This window comes from Lygodium microphyllum, chromosome 7 (assembly GCF_053477565.2).
Source record: "Lygodium microphyllum isolate KBCC chromosome 7, Lygodium_microphyllum_v1.1.10, whole genome shotgun sequence".
NCBI classification, from domain to species: Eukaryota; Viridiplantae; Streptophyta; class Polypodiopsida; order Schizaeales; family Lygodiaceae; genus Lygodium; species Lygodium microphyllum.
This window is the reverse complement of record NC_141141.1, coordinates 101907305-101926035: the sequence shown is the minus strand read 5'-3', so window position 1 is coordinate 101926035 and position 18731 is coordinate 101907305.

Sequence of the window (18731 nt, the reverse complement as noted above, 5' to 3'; positions counted from 1 at the left end):
ATTTACAAAGTAAAGATAGTTGGTGGGAAATCCAAGTACAAGGCAAGATTGGTTGCCAAAGGGTATGCACAGAAGGAAGGAATTGACTTCCAAGAGGCCTTCTCACTTGTTGAGAAGATGATCACTCTACGTGTATTTTTTGCTCTTACTACTGTATTGGATTTAGAGATGTACCAAATGGATGTGAAAATAGCTTTTTTGCATGGTGACATTGATGAGGAGATATACATGAAATAGCTCGAGGGCTTTGTAGTTCCTGGAAAAGAGCATTTGCGTGTAAACTAAAATGCAGCTTCTGTATGGATTAAAGCAAGCACCATGGCAATGGTACAAAAATTTTTACACTTTTATGCTCTCTCATGAGTTTACATGCAACCATGCAGATCATTGTTTGTACATGAAAAAGGATACAAATGGCAATCCCATCATACTTGTTTTGTATGTGGATGATATGTTGCTAGCTGAGAATAGAAGGACTAGCTTGGATGCTTTCACAGATCAACTGAAATTAGCTTTCTCCATGAAAGATTCGGGGAATGCATAGCATATATTGGGCATGAGGATTCACAGGGATAGAACACAGAAATTGATGTTCTTATCTCAAGAGAAGTACATTGAAAAGGTACTAGACAGATTTAACATGGCTGAAGCTAAGCCTCTTGGGGTGTCGTTACCTCCATTTATTAAGCTTATAAAGCCAATAGCCCACAAGATGTCATGGAAACCAATACTATGAAGGGAATCGCTTATGCATCAGCTTGTGGCTCTCTTATTTATGCTATGGTAGCTACTCATCTAGGCATTGCTCATGCAGTGGGAGTTGTCAGCAGGTTTATGTCAAATCTTGGCAACCCACATTGGGAGGCTGTCAAGTGTATTCTTTGATATCTAAAGGGTATACAAAGAAAGTGAATTTGCTATGGACAAGGTGCACTTAGTCTACAAGGTTATTGTGATGCAAACATGGCAGGTGACTTGGACACTTGCAGGTCCACTAGTGGGTATGTCTTTACAGTTGTTAGTGGGGCCATTTCTTGGTGCTCCAGGTTGCAAAACATCATAGCACTGAGTACTACTGAAGCTGAATACATATCAGCTTCTATTGAAACTGCTAAGGAAGCTATATGGTTGAGCAAATTTGCAGAAGATATCGACATGTCTATGAGTACTCTAGTGTCGGATGTGATTGCCAAAGTGCTATGTATCTAGCTAAGAATGACATGTATCATTCACTCACAAAGAATATAGATGTGCAATATCAAGATCAAACAATCCAATATCATACCCATAAGATACCCAAACTAACATAGCAAATGAGAGAATGCAATGTGTCTAAAAACCTTTTTCCTTTTCTATGTATCAAATAGATTCAAGAAGATGGTCTAATAACATTGACCAAGATAAAAACACAGGAGAACCTTGCAAATTTTCTCACTAAAAGTCTAAGCAAGGCTCAGCATGAGGATTGCATACAACTAGTGGGAGTTGGTTAAAGGTTCACTTCAGTTGTTGGGATGTAAAGGTCCTTAATTCACCTCTGTGTATTGTTATGTTGTACATGTGAATGCACCCTTACGTGCCCTAAGTATAAATGCATTTTATTCTTTGTGTACCAACACATTGTTGGTACACCCAAAATCATATCGTACTCTCTCTCTCTATCACTCTCACTCACTTGCACTCTTGTAGTGTTGAAGATCTTCACGCTTCCCGATAGCCATTCACAACAATTTTCACCTACAGTGGTAAGAGAGAGAGAGAGAGAGAGAGAGAGAGAGAGAGAGAGAGAGAGAGAGAGAGAGCTAGAGCTCCCAACGGATCGATCGTCTTCCACAAGCATTTTTTGAACATACCAAGTATATACAAACCTTGTTTTTGGTCCATACTTGCATTCTGGAAATCCTTGTAGGCTTGCATGTTGTAAATCGTTGCATGGAATCGATTCAGTGTCATCACTACCTTCATTCCATCGGAATCAAGCATAAGCAATAGAGTCTAATTTTTGGCAATTGGGCACTCAGACCTATCTAGCCCATCCGATCGGACATTACTGTCTGATTTGGAAAATCGGACCAACTCACTCAGACACATCTTGCTTGTCTAATCAGACACTTGACCCATCCAATTCTAAAATTCGGACAACCTACGATTGGACCACTTTGGATCGAATGTGCAAATCAGACAAAAAAAATCGGATTCTAAGATTGGCCATTGACCACTCAAACCACATACAATCGGACGCAAAAATCAGATGAGGTAGAATTGGACTGACATTTGGGAATTGAACCACAGGAATTGGACTGATGTCCAATTTTGAGAATCGAATGCTACATAATTGGGCCAAAAATCTGATAGCAAAAAATTGACAAATCTAGCGCATCCCATGCAAAGTAGAACACCTTCCACAATAGGGGAAGCCTTTGAAAGCCTTGCCGATGCATTTGACCTTAGAAATCGCAACTAGGTGGCTAGAAACACCCACTGACAATCATGTCAGCTTTTAGCCCCTCTTAGAGTCACAAACTAACCTGCAAACCCCAATTAGACCTTGATTGAGCTAAAAGACACATCATAGACCCTAGAGACCAATGAGAGCGGCTAGCAATAACTTAGCCTAAATAGATGGAAGTGCGGAAGCTACATTTACCATTCTTCATTGCACCCCACATTGTTTAACACTTGAAGTGCACTTAAAAAAAATGAAAGCTTGATTTTGCACCGTGCATGGAAAGAGCACCACACACACATTGAGTGAACATAAATTGAGGGTTTTTTGTAAATAAGAAGGAAAGGGTTGACTGTTGCAAAAGGCCATCCAAGTGTCCAAGTTGGTGTCATAGATCCTCCTTCTCCATGTAGGTTGGCATTCATAGCCAGGTAAAGATCGTGGTACTTCAAGAACTTTATTTTGCCAAAATTCAGTGTCTTTTGTGGCCCATAATGTGGGGTTCTACTCTCTCTCCTCCAACCATCTTTGTCTGAGCCTACTTTCGATGTTATTCATGCCCTCCACCACCTTGATGGATAACACTCTATGCAAGGTAGTAGGGAATTGGAAGTTGAGGTCGAAGGGGCTCCTGGCCATTTCTTACATCTCCCAGATTATGAGGTTGGCATGGAAGCTTACTGGGGTGTCATGTGCACATGGTGGGATAAGTGCCTGGGGTGCCCTCACTCCCCTAGCATTCCATTTTCTCCTTATCTCCTCCACCATTTGCTTCCTTCTTTCTCTCAATGTCGCCTTTCTTTTTGCAAAGGTGTCTGCGTGTTGTTGCTCTTCAAGCCTCAGGGAAGGAGGCTGTGGGACAAGCTCTTCTTCATGTGGTCCCATTTCAAAGTTCACATCCACCTCCCTCTGCCAGCTGCTTGGCTTTTGCTGCTCCTCTTCGAGGAACCCGAGTGCGTCCACTTCCTGTGAGGTTAGGCTTGCCAATAGGAGATAATGGCATTGTTCATCCAGGCTTGGGCCAACTCCACTAGGTTGTGGCAGCATCTGGAGTCGGCCTTTAGTGGCCTACAAGTCATTCCCAGTTTCTTTTTCATTTCCTCCATGGACTCTCCCTCTTATGCCTAGGTGACGTCCGATAGGGTTTCTAGGAAGGAGCGTTGTTGGGTGTGGAAGCTCACTTGGGTGGCCTCCGCTCTACTTTCAGCGAGTATCTTTTCTTTTTTAGCTTGAGAGAGGTGACGTGCCAAGGCTTTGACCCTTTTTTCGTTCTGATTGGCCCATTCTTCTGCCCTCTTGTTCATGTCTTCAAGGATTTCCCCCTACCTCTAGGCTAGCACTATTAGCCTTCGTTCTTGATCTTCCATTTCTGCCCTTAGCTTTTGCTGCTCCTCCTGTGCCAAGGTAGCCCCTTGGGTTAGTCTCTCCACCTCTTTTTCATACATGCAAGCTCTTTCCTCCCTTAGCTCCTCTAGCTCTTCTGTGGCTTTAGTGATTTTCTCCATTTGAGCTTGTAGATTTTCGTAGAGTGCTGTAATAAAGCAATTTTCATGTTGCTTTAATCAGGAAAAAGCCTAGTTTGGATTGGAGTATAAAAGGCAAGAGGGTGCCAATGTAAACCATCTTTTAATCATTTTGCACATCTCCACTTCTTGGAGCTTGAAGGTATTTCCTTCCCCACCATTGTGAGGGGTGAGTTCCTTGCAGCAGCGATCATCAATTGATTCTCAAGCTTCCATGGCTTCAACATCTCTTGTAATTCTTGGTTGTAAGACATCTTGAATTAAGAAATGGCAAGCTATGGTTTCCAACATTTCTTATTAATTCAACATTTCATGTTAGTCCTGTGTTAATTTCCATTGAAGTGGAAACCATCTTTACATTGCTATCAGAGCATGGACTTTGATCCATGGGAAGAGTCATTTTCATGGAGAATTTAGCCACAGGGATAGGTAGTAGGTAACTGAAGTACCAAGATTTGGTCATAGGGTTTGGTACAGTTCAACAAACCGTGACTAGTTAGACTTCTCTGGGATTAGTTTTAGAGGTTTCTTGAAAGAGATCTTGAGGAAGATGGAGGTTCTTGGCCAAAATAGCAAGTCATGGTCAAATGGAGTCCCATTTTGAAGGTTCTTAACTCTAATTGGAATCTAAACTGGGAGTACAAGAGTTTAACCTTGATTACTTTTTGGGACCAGCTTCTCTCTCTTCCTTCTCTCAAGCTTTCTTCAAGCTTTCATGGTGGATCTTGGCTTTGTTCTTCTCTCAGGCCTTTCAATGGCTCAAGTGACCTCCAAGTCTGTAATCTTCATGCATTAAGCTTCCCATAGAGTAGCCATATGCCTTGATTAAGGCAAATCTCGTTTGGTGGTACATGAGGCTGAGTTTGCACTTTTTGCACTGAACTGATCTTCACTTCCTTCTCGAAAATTTTCAACATATGGCTTTGGCTATGGGATGACAAGCTTTGATAATCATTCTTGAAGGTTTCTAGCAGAGACTCAGAGCTATTTCCCATTCTCTTGATCATTCTTGACCTCCCAAACCCTGGCTATGGTAGATTTATGACAGCAGTGATAAGTATTCTTTGAATTTCTTCAATAGATATGAGGGCTTTTATTCTATCAAGCTTCCTGGAGCTTCCTCAACACTTAAGGGACCGACATTGATGCATTCTTGGACTTGAAGTTTCAAAGAATGGTGGCTATGGAGTCAAAACAAGGTAGCAAGCTTTAAGAATCCAACTCTTGGATTATTTTCTTCAATTTCATAGGGCTTGTTAAACCCAACACGAAGAAAGCAAAAGGAAGTGGAAAAGACGTAGGGCAAAGGCAGAAAAAAGGTAGCCCGACTGAAGAAAGAATAGGAAAAAAGGCCAAAAGCGCAAGGGCAACCTTAAAAGTCCAAGGCAAATGCAAAAGGGAAAATGTGCATTTTAAAATAAAAAGGTGCACCCTGAAATCTTGTAAAAGAGCACTGGGCTCTCACCTGTGCAATTTGTAAATGTAGATGGGCGGTGGAGAGGAAGCTAGGAAGATAGGACAATGGGAAAAAGGGCCTAGGCTACGGCCGGCCATGTAAAAAAGGAGAAAAGGGGATGACCGCCCAAAAGGGATTTAGGGTTTTGTATATAAAGTTGAAAAGTGAATGAGAAGCTCATTCTTGTGTGTGGCTAAAGCTTCTTCTTCTTCTTCTCTTGTTTCTTGACTTCTTGCTTATGCTTGAGAGAGGGATTGAGAGAGTGTGAGGGAGTGATTGTGTGAGAGTGAGGGATCTTGGAGAAGAAGCTCTCCATCTTCTCTCTTCATCTCCTCCTCCTCTCTTCTCTTCTCTTGTCTCGCGTGTGGCTATGGAGGATGAAGCTCATGGGAGAGGGATTGAGGTTGCTTGAGCTTGCCTCAAGGGTCGTGGAGCTACCGGTGTGTAAGAAAGAGGAGGGTACTTGATCGAGCATCAAGGTAAGCTCACTACACCCGTAAGGTAGGCATTGTGCATCGGCTATGTGAGAGGTAGCCATGGCCGCTCGGTTCAAAACACTTGAGCAATAAGTGGTCCGTAGGCCTCGGGCTAGAGCTTGAAGCTCCCCTCCATTTTGGTTCCGGTGCCGAGACCGACAGAATCGGGCCTTGAGCGCCGTGCGCATCAGATCAAGCATAGAAGTAGGGTTTGCAGCCTGAACCAGTGCTCGAGATAACTAGGAGATTTAGGAGGTTTTAATCCGTGGAACAGGTAAGTATTTGGGTTTGTTGGAAGCATTAGATTAGGACCACTGTTTTGCACTTCTGTTTTTCATATTGGCTGCACTAGATTAAGGTTAGATTAGGGTAAGAAAAGAGAAAATAGAGGTTCTAGCTACTACTGGAAACAGGAAAACAGGGGACCAGATTCAAGTTTTTGGGTGAAACAGGGACAGTGAATTGGCTGTAAGGTTTTACAGTGCTGGGAAAGGACCTTAAGAGGCCTGGGAGGCCAGGACAGACCTCATTTCCTTAGTCGGCCTTGTGTGTGTGTGTGTGTGTGAGAGAGAGAGAGAGAGAGAGAGAGAGAGAGAGAGAGAGAGAGAGAGAGAGAGAGAGAGAGAGAGAGAGAGAGAGAGAGAGAGAGAGAGCTTCTGGTTCACAGGACAAGGAAACGCAACCCCGATTCTATGCGCATTCGATTCGTGCTGCTTCAGGTGAGTCCGGTGTGTCCCATTAGTGCTCTAATCAGTTGTGGGAAGTCTGTGGTGATTGAGTGCAGCAGGCATTAGGAAGGATTCAAACGCGCCAGAATCACGCCCGCTGCCGACGCAGTCGGACCAACCCGTAGTGGTCCAATCCCTAGAATTGGACCACCCAAGTTCTGGAGTCGGACCGTCCAACTCCCAGAATCGGACCGTCTGACTCCCATAATCAGACCGTCCGACTGAGAGAGAGTCGGATCAGACTGGTCCGATTGCCAAAATCAGACCAACCCGATCAGACGTGCCACATGGCACTCGGACTGCCCATTAGAATCGGACCATTGGGCTGGACTCGGACCAGTCCAGCCCCAATGGACTGGTCCATTGGGGCTGGACTCAGACCACTTCAAAAGTAGGACCACCCTCTTGGTCCGATTCCCAAAATCGGACCAACCCTGTCCGACTGTTAGAATCGGACCAGACCGGTCCAATTGCCGAAATCGGACCGTTCGACTCCCAGAGTCGGACCATCTTGCCAGAATAAAAAGATAAGGATCTTTTGCTGACCTTGCCACAGACCTGACCCCATGACGCAACCCTGAACACCCCCAGAACCCAATTTGGCCATTAGAACCTCAGAAATTAATCAAACTTAGGGTGCGGAAGGACCATAGAATAGCCGGGAACCGAGTTGAAAACTCAAATTAGGCTAAGAACGTGGGTAGAAACAAGGTGGAGTTTGCATTAAACGCTTTCTGCATTGGCATTTCACTCTTGTGCTCCACTAACCTGCACAGCAAGAAAAGAGAAAAGCCTGTTTTCACACCAAGCACCACGAAAGCACTAAGCACAACGTGTGAGTAAGGATCGCCGCTGCTTTCAAATAACAAGGAACACATCTGGATACCTAATAACATTAAGGAACCTACTAGCAGGGTATTCAGATAACCTCATTGTTAGGTTGATGAATATCAGTCAAAGGGAGAAGGAGGAGGTTAGGGATTACGTTACTTAGGTGCGTAGCCTCTACAAGAGAATCCCTGCCAATGAGCGACCTACCGAGAGGGCAGTGTCTACAGTGTTCATGAACGGGATTCAGAGCGAGGAGCTCTACAAGGCTTTGGCCAGTAACTCCACCTTACAACGAGACATGCTAGCTCGAGTCTTCGAGGAGGCAATACACGTAGATGATCAACTCAGGGAACATAGCATGAGGATTACCAAACCGAGATAGTGCAAGCCAGAGGGACCCTGAGAGATCAATCACCTTGGGGGAAAAAGCAACTGCTAGCATGCAGGATAAGGGAAAGAGTGTAGACCACGACCAAGGAATGGCAGAGATGAGAATGGAGATTTCACGGTTGCAAGAGCTCGTTAGAAAGCCTGTGAGATCGCACGTACAATGTGTGTACTGCGGCAATAAACACCTCCCAGTTGAGTGCCAAGATCCTAGATCTCGGCCGTGCTCAAATTGCGGTAGATTTGGGCATGATGCAGCGCATTGTAGAATGCCGAGGAGATTCCCATACACGTAGCAGTACAACCCTCCATACTTAGGTAATAGGCCACCTAATTTCTTTGGTAGGGGAACCCAGTTAGCTCTTCCAGCACCAATTGACTCAAGACCTGTCGTGCCTAGGCTGGAAATGAACCCAACTGGTATACCCAGGCCACCAGGGCCTTTTGTGACTCACCCACCTAGCGATGCTCCTGTTCACTTTGTGGAGGAGCCCAATGAGGAAGAGACCTATGTCAATCCGTACATATCCTAGGATGAGGAGGGCAACCCAGTCCTGATGGACTATCAGCCAGTGCCGGTGATGGCTTTAGGAAGAGGATGAGGCAGAGGCTTTGGAGGGCGTGGCCAAGATCTAGTTACATGCTAGACTTGCGGCCACCCAGGCCACATTTCATCTCGCTGCCCAGAGCGAGAACAAGCTAACAAAGACAAAGCGGATCTCCGATGCACAGAGTGTGGAATCACACATCTGTTTCCTGACTGTCCTAGGCGAAAGCCATCAACAAGCACTGCCAACATGCCATCAGTGCCCTTGGGGCTCTTTGGAGTTGAAACTTTTGGTAATGAGGATACGCCCATCCCACTACATGCTATGATGCGAGCTCAAATAAAGCAAGCATGCATCTCCTTGCCAGGGCCAAGTAACCTTGATGCAACCTCAATAGGGAAGAAAAGCCGGAGGAGACGGAAAAAGAGAGCCGATGCGAAGATAACCCTTAAAACCGAGGAAACGACTATGTTGGTAATGGGAAAGAAGGTCATAGATGCAGAGGCAGAGACCTCGGCTCCTAAGACAACAGAGCTAGGGAGTGCCAAGGTAGGGGAATATCCCCACCCCAAACGGCAACTCGAGGCTATAGCCAAGGTCAAGGAGTGGGTCAAGGATGCCCAAAAGCACCTCAAAGATGCTGAACCCATATTGGAAGACTCTATGGATGACTTCTCCAGTGTTAGCACACCAGTCTCACCCTCAAAACCACAGGCTGGGAGCATACCTACACCACTAAGAGCGACTCAACAGCAAGGCCGGGGGGAAGCTCACCAGGGCAGACAGAATGTGTGGCCTAGAACTGCTAGCTTCAGAGGAAGACAAAGGTCCAGTAGCCTCCTCACAACCTTGCTGTCCACTCCAGTAACTCTAAGCTTGGAGGATCTGCTTAGGCAAAACCACTCTTTGTGGCAGGAGTTAAAAGACTTGATCGAGGGACATGCAGAACTTGTGGGTGCTGATCCGCAAGACCATGATGCAGTTACACGGATCCCAAGTCCAACTCTACACTCAGATCCTAAGTCCTTGCACATCAATGCTTTTTGGGATGGCACTGAAATGCACGCAGTTTTGCCCGTCCTAGCCTTAGGAGACATGACTCGGAAAGGAATTATAGACACAGGCACCGATGTTAGTGTGCTAAATCATGCGGTCCTAGAGGCATGGGGAAACCCTCCTGTAGAGACTGCTAGATTCAATGTCACGCTAGCAAACAGAATGAGGGTAAGACCATTTGGGGTCTTAAAGAATTGGTCGATAAAGATTACCGGTGTGCAATTCTCGGTAAACTTCATTGTCATGAAGGGAGTGGATTACGGCATACTATTAGGCCGACCTTGGATGAGGAATGCACGAGTCATAGAGGATTGGGGAAATGGATTGATTTTCCTAGGGAACAAAACTAGTGCAGTGAGGGTAGAGATGGACACTTGGATGACGACACCTGTTGACCTGACTGCCATCTCAGCCATGCTAAAAGGCGATACTCAAACGACCAAACCCTATGGATCGCTTGCTAGATATATTCCTTGCCCTGAGGATGAGAGGGATTGGATGCACGTGTTGGCAACCATTGACCTACCATTCTCGGATGAGGAAGGACCACATCAGCAGGCTGCTAAAACTGCTACCATGCCAACTGAGGAGCCAGTTGTGCCGCTCTGCATGATGGCAGGAAGCTCACTCAACCCAGGCAAATCAGCCTCGTCCCGCATTATTAGAGCTTCAGGAAATCGTAGAGTATCTGACCGATAAATTGAACGGCAATTTGGCTGCTAACTTAAAACCTCTACGTGACCTTTTAGCTAAACCAGAACGGAAATGGACCAAGGTCCATGACCTGAACTTGTTGTATAACTAGGCTTTAGTTATTGACGACAAGGAGATTGAAGAGGGAAGCTTAGGGGATGATGAGCAATCAGAAGGACAGGACCCTGATGATGAGGAGTATGAGGACTGTCATTCTATGAGAGAAGAGATTGAAGAAGAGGTAGACACAATAGAGTACGACACAGAGGGAAAAGCGATAGAGCAAATCAGGGCAGACTTAAGGCCTAGGAAAGAAGGGATCAATCGGAACGAAAAATGAGTCATGCTAATGGAGTGTGACAGATCCTGGCTAGAACGAATAAGAGCTGTAGATTAAGAGCAAGCCGGAGTAGCACAACCATGGGTAATCCCAGTGCTCAAGACAGATTCACCTACGGAACTATGACCCCCTGGGGAAACACCTTCCTCAAGTGAGGGATGCGAGTTCAACTCAGAGTCGAAAGTTAGCACTGAGAGTGATCCCGAGATACCACAACCCTCTAAGGTCAAACGCACCAAGGGAGACTTGCCAGTCCACCTGAGGCGCAGGAGGCTAAAAGAGGAGGCCAGGAAGCAAGCAAGGGACTCAGAAGCAGAAAGGCAGAGGAAACCACAGGATCTACCCAAACGGTTTACAAAATTTAAAAAAGGTGACAGAGTGGTGGTTTTGTTAGGTGCAAAAAGACAAGGTCAGACTAGTGAACCAATTGAGGGACCCGCCAAAGTCAAAGAGGTTAACTTGGCTGGGAAAGGGGAAAAGCCAAGACCTGTGTTCGTTGCAGATAACTTGGGGGAGGAGGAAGAGACCAAACTCGTTGCGCTCCTGCAAGAGTATACTAACGTGTTTGCCTGGACATTGGACGAACTTAAGGGAGTCGACCCTAGGGTCGTGACTCATAACATCCCAATGGTTCCAGATGCAGTGCCAACAAAACAACGACCTTACCCCATGAATCCCAAACACGCCCATGCAGTGAAGGAGGAGATTGATAAACTCATGAGGGCAGGTTTCATATATGAGATTGATAAACTCATGAGGGCAGGTTTCATATATGAGATCGAGCACACGAACTTGGTATCACCTATCGTGATTGTCATGAAGAAAAATGGAAAAATCCGAGTGTGGGTAAACTACAAAAAGGTGAATGCCGCTACGAAAAGGGATAACTATCCTTTACCTTACACCGAGCACATGCTAGAGAGGGTAGCAGGGAAGGAAGCCTACACTTTTCTGGATGGTTTCTCGGGTTACAATCAAGTGCAAGTGCACCCCGACGACAGGCACAAGACTGCCTTTGCCACGGAATGGGGCGTGTTCACCTACATTGTCATGCCTTTTGGGCTAATGAACGCAGCTGCAACTTTCCAACGCCTAATGTGCATTATCTTTAAGGACATGCTTAGGCGCGAACTGGAAGTGTTCGTAGACAACCTATGTTTACACTCTAGTTGGGCTGAACACTTGGAGAAATTAAGAGCTGTCTTTGAAAGGTGTAGGCTGTACCACCTCTCGTTGAACCCCTTAAAGTGCCAATTCTGGGTAAAACACGGATGCATCTTAGGGCACGTAGTGTCAAGGAACGGCATTGCTAGTGACTTTTCCAAAGTCAGAGTCATTGTTGACCTACCGCCACCCGACAACTACAAGGGAGTTCAGTGCTTCTTGGGACACACTGGATATTATCGATGATTTGTGCTAAATTATGCACTAATAGCTAGACCATTGTACAAGCTATTGATAGTGTTTGCGTGGACAGAGGAATGCCAGCGCGCATATGAGGAGTTGAAAAAGGCTCTTACGACTACACCAATCTTGCGAGCCCCAGATTGGAACATAACGTTCCACTACACGTAGACGCCTCTAAGTTCGCTATTGGAGCCGTGCTCTGCCAGCTTGGTGAACATAACTTGGATTACCCGGTGAGTATTACTAGCAGGCAGCTCACAGAGACCGAGATGAACTATTCCACGATGGAAAGGGAGGGGTTGGCCATGGTATTTGTGGTAAAGAAATTTAGGCATTACCTGTTGGCCACTCCCTTTGCCTTCTTTCTTGACCATCAAGCCTTACTGCATCTTGTGAACAAGCCTTGCGCCACGGGGCGCATAGCTAGATGGTTACTCCTTTTACTGGAGTTTGACTTCTCTGTGGTCGTACGCAAAGGAAAGCAGCACTACATGGCTGACCACATGTCCTGCATACCCATAGGAGAAGCCGCTGGGCAAGGCGTGCCTGACAATTTGTCGGATGCCCATGTTTTTAACTTGTCTAGGGAGCGAGAATTATTTAAAGCGGATCTGACGCCGTATTGGGCCGATGACATAGTGCAAGTGCTAGAAAATGGACTACCAGAGCGACCCATTGAGAAGGCCAGGCTGAAGAGACTTATCTTGAAGATTCAGCCATACCAACTGATAGCTAGCCAACTCTACAGGTTGGGACAAGACGGTTTATTGCGCAGATGCATATGTGAACATGAGATGCACGATGCATTGAAGGAAGCACATGGAGAAATCGCTGGAGGACACTTTAGCAGGGACATAACAGCCCGAAAGGTGCTACAATCCCAGTTATGGTGGCCCACCCTATTCCACGATGCAGCTAAATTTGTAAAGCACTGCGATGAGTGCCAAAGGACCAAAGTGCCTATGTGAAAGGACAAGATGGAGTTGACCCCTATCATAGCCCGATAACCCTTCGAAAAATGGGGCATCGATTTTATTGGACCTGTCAGTCCTGCAGCACAATATTCCCAAGCTTGATACATCATAGTGGCACGACCGACTATCTAATGAAATGGGCAGAGGCATGAGCCACGAGGAAGAATGATGCTAGGACCACCGTGAAGTTCCTGTGGGAACAAGTCATTTCACGATTTGGTTGTCCAATCGAACTTGTAAGCGACCAAGGCACTCACTTCATTAATGACGTGATTGCCCACTTGCTCTCTACCTTCCTAATAATTCATCGGAAGTCCTCTCCCTATTACCCTTAGGCTAATGGACAAGCCGAATCCACAAATAAAATCCTAGTCAATGTGCTTACAAAAAGTCGTGTCTACTTCGAGAAGTGACTAGGACAACAAGCTAATGGCGGCCTTGTGGGCCTATCGCATAGCTTATAAAACAGCTGTAGGACAGACGCCCTTTAGGCTGACGTACGGAACTGAAGCCATTTTTCCCTTAGAATTCTTCATCCCTAGTTTGAGGCTAGCAGTCCAGGAGCGTTGGGAGGGAAGAGAGGCTTGGACCAACCGCTTGGTGGAACTCGAGCGCTTAACGGAGACCCGACTCCTCGCCACTCACTCTCTGATTTGTGAAAAGACGACAAAAAATGTGGTTTGACAAGCATGTCAAGCAGTGAGACTTCGAACAAGGGGACCTTGTTCTGCTGTACTCGGTCAAAGGACATAAATAGAAGATGAAGTTTCAGGGGCTAGGGCCTTTCAAAGTATGCATGATCGGTAGGACCGGGAATGTCGAGTTGGAGACACTTGACGGTGAAGGAATAGGCTTTTTTAATGGCAGCCGCATTAAGAAGTTCTATCCTCCTTCACATCCATTACATGAGCCACCCATGCTAGAACCCCCACTGAACGTCCGCATGGCTACTGTAACTGACCTTACAGACCAGGACGAAGAAGCAGTGGCACCGTGTACCTGCAGATCATAGTCGCAGTAGGAGCGGTGTACTCCTTCGAAGCCTTGATTGATGAAGGTGCCGACCACAACATCTTGACGCATGACCATTGGACACGCATTGGTCAATCGAAGCTATAGCCCACTAACGCTAAACTCACCCCGTTTGGGGGTACCGCTTATCCACTCCTAGGGAAGTGCAAGGTTGGTCGTTTCCATCGAGTCTAAAAGTTTACCAGCCTTCTTCTATGTGTTACCTGACACTAAAGGAGCTGGCAATGTGTCACTATTAGGTCACACTTTCAAGAAGCAAACCAACTGCAATGTGGATTACAACCTAAACCACATACATCTTGCTATCGGCGATGTGTGCATAGTGATGACCTTCAGCAAGGGCTTTCTTAATTCCCCCACCTTTACGAAACCACCGGTAGAAACCCCTACGACCACGCTTCAGATTGAGTCTGAACAGACGGAAACTACGGCCTCGTGCCGGGCTCCTGACCCCAGGCCCAAACCTACCAAGAGCACTCACAAGGCCAAAAAATCCAAGTATCTATGGGTGCCAAAACGGAAAAAACCACATCCGGGTAGACCACCCAAGTATGATCCTAAACGTCAAAATTACCAACCATCCCGACCTAAAAGGCAGTCTAGGCGCTCTCGCCATAGACACACAACCACGCCGTGCTGGATTCCCAAAGATCTCTTACGGGCACAAGGATACTACGAGGGCAATCCCTGGATTTGGGTGCCTAAAAATGGCCAGCTAAAAAGCTCATCTACAAGCAATCTCACCCTAACGAGAGAGGATTGCACGAGTGGTGCCCAGAACATAGTTAGCAGGCCATGGCCAGCTGTGGCTAGCAAGCCTCAGCTCATCTATCGACCAAAGAAAATGCCACAGGCCTTAAACCTACCTAATCCAGAGAACTTACAAACCACTATGACTGCTCACTCAGAACCTAGCACAACCCCCACGCCTCCGGAGCTTCCTGCACCATCTCAAAGTGCTTCAGAATGCAAGGCCCAACCTGTGACACCGATGAGGAAGTCACAACTATCTAGTCCAGCTACACCACCCCCGCCAACGGGTCTTAAACCTTCATACGCAATACGACCTTTCCTTTCTTTGGCTAAGGACCTTGCCGCAACTTCTGGGGATGACTTAATAAATTGCATTAAAATGTTAGACAAAACTTTCACTACATTTGCTAGAAGCTACGAGAGGCTAGATCTAGGCCTTCTTGATGAAACGCTTGCTTCGGATGTTCGTGCATTACCATGCACTTGGGAGGAATACGAACTTATGACCACTAAAGTACCCAAAATTACTGCTGAACTGATAGCAAACGAGGAAATCTCGAAGGATCAAGCTGCCCTCAGAAGACTTATCACTTCATATCGTAAGCTTCCTCGTTTTGCCCCTGAACAGGAGTTACAAGAGCTCATGCAGATGGCAAGCTCACCTTCCACGTTCTTGTAGCAATGGTTTACGCTAAGGATCCAATGGGAGAAAAAAGGTTGTCGAATAATGACCAATGCTGAACAATGCAGGGCAGTTAAAACTATCAAATATGACCCCACTTATGTGGCACCTATCTCATTTAGGGTCTTGGCCATCACTTGTAATCAGCATTTGGATGACCATGTGCTCGCCCACCCCTACATTGACCAATTCCTCACCGAAGAGGAATTACATGTTGCTAGTCGCCTCAATACTGGAGATCTCTTCCACGATGTTTTGACCTACATTTCCCAAGTCTCCATCCAACCATCTACTCTTGATTGTCATGCCCAACTCGAATACAATCCGAGCTTCTATGATTGGCTATTGGCTAGGTGAGTCAACCCACGCGAAACAACGCTTACCTTGTCCTTCCTGTGCTAATCCTAGGACGGATTCTTTGAAATATCCTCGACGGAGGGGGGAGCAATGTGAGCAGGAGCAATGTGGGCAAGAGCAAAAATGCAAAGTTATGCTATCTAGCTAGTAGATTGTTATAATTAAGTAAGTTTCTATGGATGAATACTGCAGATTAAAACAATAGCAATGGTCAAGCCTCTAAGCAAGTGTACCCATTTTGGTCACATATATTTTTCTCTCAAATTGAGTTCTGATTTGAAATAAGCCAATTGTTAGGCATTAATGTTGGCATGGTGCATTGATAGGTCACCACCATGGCAAGACAGGACAAAGGAGGCAAACTCCCATTCTTTGAAGAGGAAATGACCAAATTCAGCATCAGCATCAAGACGCGAGGATTCAGTCAGTTCACTTTCAAGCACACATTGAATCTAGACGAGGCCATCTTGGAGGAACCCGCGATCAAAGACTTGGTGGATAGATGCCACCTCCACAAGTACGTGGAAAAGGTGGGGCAGGCTGTGGATTACAGCATGTGTGCGGATTTCCTGAGGAACTTCGACAAAAGCAGGAACTGTGGCACCGTCACAGTAAGGACAGGGGAGGAGGAAAGAAGAATCGAAGTGCCCCTCAATGCAACAATCATAGAAAAGGCCCTGGGGCTTGTGCCCAAGAAAGAGAGACGGCCGAGACGAGATGTTTACACCATGCTAGGGGTCAAGAAAGAAGTGGTGCATACTGTGGATGGAATCAGTTTGGCTGACATCCCGGACCCAGCGGTGAAATTACAAGCAAAGATGATCCATACCCTCTTCTTGGGCCAACGGTACAATGCGCTGATGAACAGGATCGGGGTCCCACTGTTGGAAAGCATAGCAGCAAGAGTTCCTGCAGAGATAGACTGGAATGGATTCGTACAAAAGACCATTCAAAGCTTAGCCGCCCTCCTCATTCCGATGGAAGCACCAGCAGGAGGAGAATCCCCTGCCTCCACCGTGCGCTCCACAATGAAGAAACCTGTGTCAAAGGCAGCTACAATCAGATACGGGGGTATCCTGATAGCCATCATAGACGAAGCAATAAAGGATGAGGGCGTCATGGATGAGGAAGCGGCGCATCAAAGCCCACCTCACCACGAAGGAGGGGAATCCAACGAAAGAACAATAAGCGACAAGGGAGAGCAGGAGGTGCTGCCTCCACGAGCGAGCAAACCCGAAGAACAAAGCAAAAGTGACAGGAGACAGAAGGAGAAGAAAGAGAAATTAAGTAAGGAAGAATGGGCTGACATCAAAAGGGCTCAAAAAGAGTCTTGAAGGGCTGAGGAAGAAAGGAGGAGGAAAGAGAAGGAGGAGCTTGCCAGGATAAGAGAGGAGTCGAAGAAGGTAGAAGAGGACAGGAAAAGAACGGCGGAGGAAGAAGCCGAGGAGCAGCGACTAAAGGAACTGGCTGAACTGGCAGAAGCTACACGAAGATCGGTGGAAGAGACCCATGGGGGAGGAGAACTCGAACCCGCAAGCCCTAGCCATAAAGCCGAAGCCAGCGCAAGTGTGGAAGTAGCTCCGGTGGTCGTAGGCAAGGGCAAGTCCCTCCTACATCCACTCCCTCCCTCCTTTGTGCCGACAACGGCTGAAACTACGGCTAGAACTACTGCACAACCCACGCCTCCCCTCAACACAGCACAGCTCATGACCATGGTGTAGATGCTCGTGAGTAAGGTGGCTGAAATCGTCCCTGAAACTAGATTGAAAAGGCCCACCGCCACAGATGCAGAGTCACGGCAAGACCCCAAACGACAAAGGCTGGAGGCATCGACCACCACGCCCAATACTCCCATGCCTGCCGATACAGACTATGATGCATATGTGGCCGAGTTATTGACAAAACTGGACAAGGCAAAAGAAGAGAAGAAGGTGGCCCTACTGGAACTAGAGAAAGAAAGGGAGACGTCAGCAGCCCTCAGGCTGGAGGTCTCAAGGCAGGAAGCTGACAGACGGAGAGAGATAAAGGCCCTGCAGGACCAGCTAGCAGAAAAAAGAAGGAAGCCCAAACCAATGAAAGCCGCCTTAGGCAAAGGCTGGAGGATGAGGAGCAGAGCCTGGTGGCGGAACAAAGGAACCTAAAACTACTGATGCAGCAATACAGTGATCTACAGCAAAGGGTTGCCCAAGTGGAAATGCTCTATCGGGAGGTTCAGGAAGGCGAAGCCACTGTTCCACAAGCACATGCCACGGAGCCCCAGTCATGGCAGGAGCTAGAAGAGTAGAACATGTTAATAAGGGAAATCGAATTCCTGAAAAATGAAGGGCCGGGAGTCTCAGCCAGCTGAAGCAAAACGACTACAGGATGAAGTGCAAAGATTGCAAGACGCGCTGCAAACCTCCCAAGAAGATGTAGAAGCCCTCATGGCCATGACCTTTAATCAAAAAAGGCTATTCCTCTTGCTGAAATCCAAAGCCAAGAGCAGTTGGTGCAGGAAAAATCAGAAATTCTGGCCGAGGCGCACCACAGGCACAGCATTGTCGATCAAGCAAGAGGGATCACTGAAGAACAGCTCGCTCAGAAATTAAGAGAAAGAAACCACCTATGGTTTTTATCAAATGAGCAGCAACAAGTAGTAACCACCCTGGCGAGATAGTTGGAGGAACAAAGGAAAAGGATGGAGGAGAGAGCCTTCAAGTGGGAAAGGAAAAACTTTGATAGGGTAAGGGACTTAACTGAATGCCTGGCGGTGGCAGAATGCGAAAGAACGCTTGTCGAAGCTAGAGTTGAGGCTGCAAAGATAACCACTAAGACCCAGCGATAGGCCTTGAGAATTTCTCAACACGGTGCTCCACGTAATGCAAGCCAAGGGCGATGATACAGTGGAAAAGGTAAAAAGAAAGTTGGAGCTCACCACCCGGGCTCTCAGATACGGTCTTCAAGAGTGGGAGCTTCCAACAAGTACAGGAATAACTAAAGAGCAACAATTCTACTACCTGCGCTGTACAGGCCTTTCCACTGTTGAGCTCAAGGAGTTAGGTT